The following is a 7,029-nucleotide window of genomic DNA, read 5'->3' as shown; positions in this document are numbered from 1 at the left end:
AAGTGACTTAAGGGAGCAAGGACTGATTCTGCTCCTGGTCTGAGGGGTACGGTACAGTCACTATCAGATGGGGAAGGCATTGTGCAGGAATATGCTCACATCTGGAAAGATCAGGCAGCAGAGAGAAAGCAAGTAGAAAGTAGAAAGTAGGGCCAGGCTATAACCCTCAAGGCCTGCTTTCACTGATCCGCTTCCTCCAATGAGGATCCACCTCCTAAAGGTCCCACAACTTCCCCAAACAGACCCCCAGGTGGAGACCAAGTGTCCAGACACAGGAGCCTGTCGGGGAGGACATGGGACGGGGGATGACAACGAGACTTCTTCACAGCAGCAGCAGCCAACCACGACAATGTCTACATCTCTAGTCAAATGCTACAAGTCAAGCCAGGTAAGCCAGGTAATACTCATGTAGACCTCACTGGCCTCTGCTCACCTTCCTCCTGCAGGATCTGAGTTCCAGAGAGAGGAAGTGAGGAGCCTGTCAAAGCCGGAGTTTCTGAGACCAGGGTCCTTAGCCTCCTTAGCTAATGCTAACCCTCATGATCCCTTCCTGCAGTGTCTGTGATGGGGGAGAGATGAGGAGCTGACAGGAGTGACATTTAATCCCGTGTAGAAGAGCTTCATCAATCTCCCAGATGAACAGGTTTGTGTTGATTGTCAGTGACAGATGGCCAACCTGGCTAAACACCTAGAAAATTCTCTGTGGTCCTTGGCTGAACTCATAGATCTTGTGCTTGAATGGATGTCAGGGCCCCAACAAAGTCATCAAAATGTGGGTTGGGCCTTTCTCTTAACTCCATCCTCTCCATGTTGAGCCTCTTCTTATCCTGGTGGCCACAAGATGGCAGCTGCAGCTCCAGGGCTTTGAGGAGGAGAGAGGTAGTTTCCCACAGATCTATTAACTTCTGTAGCTTTTCCATTGGTTCCTATGGAGTCATGTGCCCACCTCAACCCAATTACAGTGGTGATGGATCCTTGCTGCCTGGATGGAGCCCTGCCTGAACCCCTTCTTTGAGAGTTGGGCATGAGGAAGGTGGAGATAGATCCTTAGAGGGGAATTGGATACTATTCTAGGAAAAAATCCCTGTCATAATAACATGAGGTTGGATCTCAACCTGCCTTTTTCAGGGGCACCCCAGGTCTTAGGGAGTCACCAGTATGTTTGTGCAAGGGATCACCTGATTTCTTTCCCTCTCCCTCTCCCTCTCTGTGACATATGTGTGTATATGTGTGCAGGTGTGCATTGCATGTGCATGTAAAGGCCAGAAGCCTCAGTCACTCGCCACCTTATTTTTTGAGACAGGGTCTCTCCCTGAAACTGAAGTTTACTGAGGACAGTAACTGGCTTGCCAGAAAACTCAAGGGATCCTCCTGTCTCTCCTTCCCCAGAACTGGGATTACAGGCATGTAATACCCAGCTTATATGTGGGTGCTGGCGATCACACTCAGATCCTCATGCTCACTTAGCAAGCACTCACTTTAAAAACTGAACCATTTCCCATCCTTGTCTACATTCTTTACCATTTATAAAAACCTTTTCACAAACTGGGCATGGTGGTGCACACCTTTAATCCCAGCATTTGGGAGGTAGAGGCAGGCGGATCCCTGTGAGTTCAAAGCCAGCCTGGTCTACATAGAGAGTTCCAGGATAGCTGAGGAGACCCTGTCTACAGGGAGACCCTGTCTCAAAAAGACCAAAAAAAAAACAACAACAACAACAACAAAAAACACCTTTTCCCTCTAGGATGGGACCCAAGGGCAACTTTTTTTCCTATTTAATTAAATCAATGACTTGGTACTCCAAGGCTCTGAGATGTGGTGAAGCATTAGTTTCATAGGGGCACAAGAGGTTTTAATAGACTGGACTTGTGTTGTAAATTAAACAATGTTAAATTCCTTAGTAATCCTAGCAGAAAAAGAAAAAAGTAAAAGAAGGCGGGTAGGGGGGTGAGCTCTTTCATTTTCAAATTACTACCAGTAGAATTTTAATAATTATTTATATACTTAACTATGAGTCCCTGTCTACCTGACAGGTCTGTCAGGAATAGCAATAATTTAAAACAGATTGGAGTGTGGGGAAGCTCCCTCTCCCCTTTCTAAAATCAGTAGAGCCTGGAATTCACACGAGGGAGTGTTCCCTGGGAAAAGGCTACTACTTGGAGGGTGCTGTGTAGGGCTCCCTACTGCTGGTGTGGTGGGTGATGCATTTTTCTGGGGACAGTGGAAGTACAGACAGTCCCCGCTGATCCTGATAATGGAGCGCTTGCTAAGTGTGATTACTAAAATGTAGTGGCTGCTGTTTCTTCTATTTTTAATTCACTGGCCCTGTCTGCTGAGTGTTAGATGGAGTTTTGTTCTGGGCTCCAAGGTGACTCTGTTCTCTGTCTGCTGGTGTGACAGTCCCGAAGGTGACCAAGAGTGATTGTCAGGGGTCATGGCAAATTCCCAGGTTCTCCAGCAAGGGGAAGAAGAGTAACCCTGAATGGCTGGGTGAATATTGGGTTATACAGAAATGTATTTGGGGAGGCTCTGCTGACAGAGGAGGAAGAGAATAAATCAAAGCTCAAAGCTTCTAGAATGTTCCTCAGTTGTCTCTGAGAGTGAGCATTATTTGTGGACATTACCAAGGTCCCATTCACATCTCTGAGATGGTCATCTAGCTGTCCATGCCTGAGACTCCCCTCTGCCACTTGGCCAACCAGCAACTGGGAAGCACTGACTTTACCACAGCCCAGAAATACACAGCCAATGGCTCTGGGTGGGTAGCCTGTAAATATTCCAGTTCCCAACATCTTCCGTTAGCCTGTTTTTATTATTATTATTATTATTATTATTATTATTATTGAAATGGTGTTTGTTTGTTTGTTTTGTCTTTTTGAGACAGGGTCTCCCTGTAGCCCCAGCTGTCCTGGATTTACTATGGAGACCAGGCTGGCCTCTAACTCACAGAGATCCACCTGCCTCTGCCTCCGAGTGCTGGGATTAAAGGCGTGCACCACCACGCCTGGCTTGAAGTGGTTTTTAAACTTATAAAAAATTGCATCTGGACATGGTGGTGCATGCCTGTAACTCCAGCACTCTGGAGGTTGAGGCAGAAGGATCACTGAGAGTTCAAGGTAGCCTGGACTACATAATGACTGAGTTCTATGTCAACCTGGGCTATAGACTGTGAGACCGTATATAAATAATAAATAAATAAATAATAAATAAATACATGAATAAGCAAGGCATTGCTGAGATGCCCATCTGCAGTTCTGTTGCCTCCCACAGTGTTGAAATCTTACACAAGTTCAGCTCAAAGTTCAGAACCTGGCACTGGAATCTACTGACTGAACTACAGACCTTGTTCTCATTTCCCAAGTTTTACTGTACATGTCCCTTCCCTGGCCCAGGATCCAATCCTGGACCCCACGTGGTTTTGGTTTTTTTTTTTTTTTTTTTTTTTTGAGACAGGGTCTCCTTGTAGCCCCAGCTGTCCTGGAACTCACTATGTAGACCAGGCTGGCCTCGAACTCACAAAGATCTGCCTGCTTCTGCCTCCCAAGTGCTGGGATTAAAGGTGTGCACCGTCATGCTCCGCCACACATGTATTTTGAAGTGTCTTTTAATCTCCTGCTTGTGCTGTTTCTTAGTACTCTGTGACCTAACGCTTTTGAAGCAACTCCTCAGCACTTTTGGGACTGGACCTCCATTGACCTGTCTGCTGTTTCTTATGTTCCAGTGAGGTCAAGTGTGTGTGGCTGGACTGGGCAGAGGTGACACTCATCCATCGTGGACACTATACTGGCACAGATGACATCAGCCTCACTACTCTGGATATTGACCTTGATCTTGGCCAAGGTAGTGCCTGCCAATTTTCTCCTTTGTAAGGTTCATATCCTCTCCTCAGTAGGGAATAACTTCCTTGAGGGAGATATTTTGAGATTGAGAATCTCCTGTCCTTGCTTGGGCCTAGTGTCTGTTGCTAGTGTGGTGTTTGCCAGGTAGCATTTTTGCATTTCCTTCATTAATTTATTTGGAATTTATCAATGTGTTGTCATGTTGGGAACAACAGCAGCAACATGAAGGTTCAGGAGTAGAAGTATTCACCCAACAGGAGCAGACAGAGGTGATTTATTAAGAAAATACACTTCAAGGACGGGCAGAGACTCAGAGAATGTGCCTTAGGAGTACATCACCCTGGGAGGGAGTGGCAGGCCTTTCACACACTTAAGGGCAGTAACTTGGCCATATGTGGGGGAGCCATATCTGGATAAGTGGGTGTTCTAGTTTGCCTCAATTGCTGTGACAAAACACTGACCAATACCGACTTGGGGAGGAAAGGGTTTATTCGGCTTACATCTCTGAGGTCACAGTTCATCAGGGAGCCCAAGGAACTCAGGACAGGAACCTGAAGGCAGGAGCTGGAGCATAGGCTATGGAGGAACGCTGCTTACTGGCTTGCCCCTGGCCCATGCTCAACCTTTCTTAAACAATACAGGACCACCTTCCCAGGGATGACACAACCCACCATGGGCTGGGCTGTCCCACATCCCTCAACAATCAAGAAAATGCCCCACAGACATGGCCACAGGCTAGTCAAATGAGGCAGTTCCCCAATTGAGGCTCCCTCAACCCAGGTGTGTCAAGTTGACAACTAAAGCTATCCAGCACAGTGGGCATCTCATTGTCAAGCAGTAAATCTTAGCAGTAGCTGTCTTTCTCAAACTGACATTTTGGGTAGGCACAATGGGTCATTAGGAGTTATGTTTTGAGTGTGTAAGATGTCACAAATCATGAGATCAGGCTCCAGTCAGGCTCTGATTGTTAAAGTGTGGGAGGTTTCTCCTTGATTTTGGCCTCTATATCGCTCTATCCCCTGATGGGTCAGCAAGGTCACACTGTTGACAAGGGAGACAGACCATCTTCTGGGGATGCCTCAGAACTGAACAGGGGCCTGGAACTCCAGGTGGTATTGCTGGTCATTGTGGAATTGTGTGACCATAAGGTAGAGTACTCATTAGAGGCATCCTGGGATGGGGGCAGTGACTATTGCAGGTCAAAGGCTGGTCTGTGACATCACTTGGAGGTGGGCAGTGGGAGATGGGTACAGATGTGGACCATAATGGCTGACACCCCTGGACAACCCCATCTGAGCTCAGTGGCCTGTAGTCTGGAGCTTAGCAATGGTATCATAGGATAAAGTAAGCAGAGCCTAAAAGAATTATGGTGGTGAGAGGAACCGGGAGAGACTCTGACCAGGAAACCATGGCCCTTCCATGAGAGCCTGCCCTTGGAAGCGCTCTCTACTCTGTTCTGGTAAATACTTTTTTTTTTTTTTTTTTGACAGGGGCAGGGGCAGGGGCAGGGGCAGAAGGACATAGCAAATTCCAGGTCAGCCAGGGCTACACAGTAAGACCTTGTCTCAAAAAATTTTTATTTATTTATTTATTATTGTATGTGTGTATGATGTGTGTTTTTGAGTGCTATAGCAAGCCTAAAGAGGTCAGAGAACAATTTACAGGAGTTGGTTCTCTCCTTCTACCATGTGAGCCTGGGGAATTGAACTCAGGTTGTCAGGCTTGGTGGCAAGCACCTTCACCTCCTGAGTCCTCCCACTAGTGCTGGTGAATACTTTACTTTCACCCCCTCACTTCATGGCCATGATTCCCAGCATGACATTTATGATGAAATCTATTTTCATTCATTAAATCCATGTAGGTATTTATTTGTGTACTTATTACTTTTATTAATTGGAATTCATATTCAGGAAGAGCTGTCCCTTGGACTGCTTCAGGGTTCTGCACTGCCCAGAGTTCCCTTGTGGGTTGGCTTACCTGCCCACTGGCAGCTAATTTGACATGAAGTACCATCACAGGCATCCTTCCCCTCCCTCCCTCCCTCCCTCCCTGCTTCTCTCCCTGCCTCCTTTCCTCCTTCCCTCCTTCCCTTCTCACATTTCCTGGAAGTCAGTTGGCCCTGTTCCTCCACATAGTATTTCTGGGAGAGGCCACCTAGACACCTCACCCTGTTGTAGTCAGCTGAACAGCATCACAGGAAAACTAAGAACTGAGGCTGCATCTAAAGCCAGAAGAAACAGTCTCCCCACTTGCTCCCTGACAGCCTACTCTTTTCTTAAAAAAAAAAAAAATCTGATGAGTGAATTCCCCAGTTCCCTGTATTTTCCCTAAATAATTGCAAACTGGACTTTCTGGAACACACCAACAGACTGTCCCAAAGGAACAGGACTATTTTTACACAGAAGAATTATATCATAAATTCAATTTCCTATGGCTGGCCTGAGATTCTCAGACAAGAAACCTGGGCTGTTTTCTAGAAGGGCTGGGGGAGCCCAAGAGAGGCAAATGACCTTGTGAAGAGCTTAGGCACACTCCAGTTTGGGGCAGTGGAGTGATTGACTAAGCAAAGGCTTTGGAATTATTGGCGTCCCATGAGCGTGGCACCAGGCTAGCAGGTCAGGGACTTGAACCCACTGGAGACATCTAGTTTCTCATGTCCACTGTCCACTGGTGTGTTTGTCCTGGAATTCTAGGAACCTTGGCTGGGACATTTCTCAGTGTCATTTGGCCTGGCTCTTTAATGCAGATTAAGTCACTAGAAAGTCCTCCTTTCCCCCACGGACAAGGTCAATAGGGGTTGGTGACAGGGTGACTGGGAAGGATGAAGGTCAGGCATATTAGATAGGGGCTGAGGTTGGGGATAAACAGAAGTGAACCCAGACCTCCCACTGAGCCTTTTGCCAAATTTCAAATTTGTCTAGCCTACTCAACTAAAAATACTCTGTTTTATGGGGTTTGTTTTTAGTTTTTTAAAAATATTTTATTTATTCTTCTTCTTTTATGTGTATGTATATAAAGTGCACCCATGTCATACAATGTCTATGGAGGTCAGAAGAGGGTGTTGGATCCCCTGGAATTAGAGTTATAGACAGTTGTTATCTACCATGTGGGTGCTGGGAACTGAACCCAGGTCCTCTTCAAGAGCAGCCAGTGCTCTTAACCATTGAGCCTTCTCTCCAGTCCTTGATGC

At 46.6% G+C, this 7,029-nt stretch overlaps 1 long non-coding RNA gene across 1 annotated transcript in view; it reads left to right on the top strand.

The window, feature by feature from the left end:
* Nucleotides 1-253: 253 nt before the first annotated feature.
* Nucleotides 254-7,029, top strand: part of LOC115071396 — an 18,414-nt gene continuing 11,638 nt past the window's right edge. Inside the window, exons 1-2 of the long non-coding RNA XR_003850482.1 lie at nt 254-388; nt 3,722-3,840. This is a non-coding gene — a long non-coding RNA (uncharacterized LOC115071396). The remainder of the gene's footprint in view (nt 389-3,721; nt 3,841-7,029) is intronic.

The sequence above is a fragment of the Nannospalax galili genome, unplaced genomic scaffold, assembly GCF_000622305.1.
Source record: "Nannospalax galili isolate Female #2095 unplaced genomic scaffold, S.galili_v1.0 scaffold218, whole genome shotgun sequence".
Lineage (NCBI taxonomy): Eukaryota > Metazoa > Chordata > Mammalia > Rodentia > Spalacidae > Nannospalax > Nannospalax galili.
The sequence above is the reverse complement of the archived record's forward strand: the minus strand, read 5'-3'. Positions and strand labels throughout refer to the sequence as shown.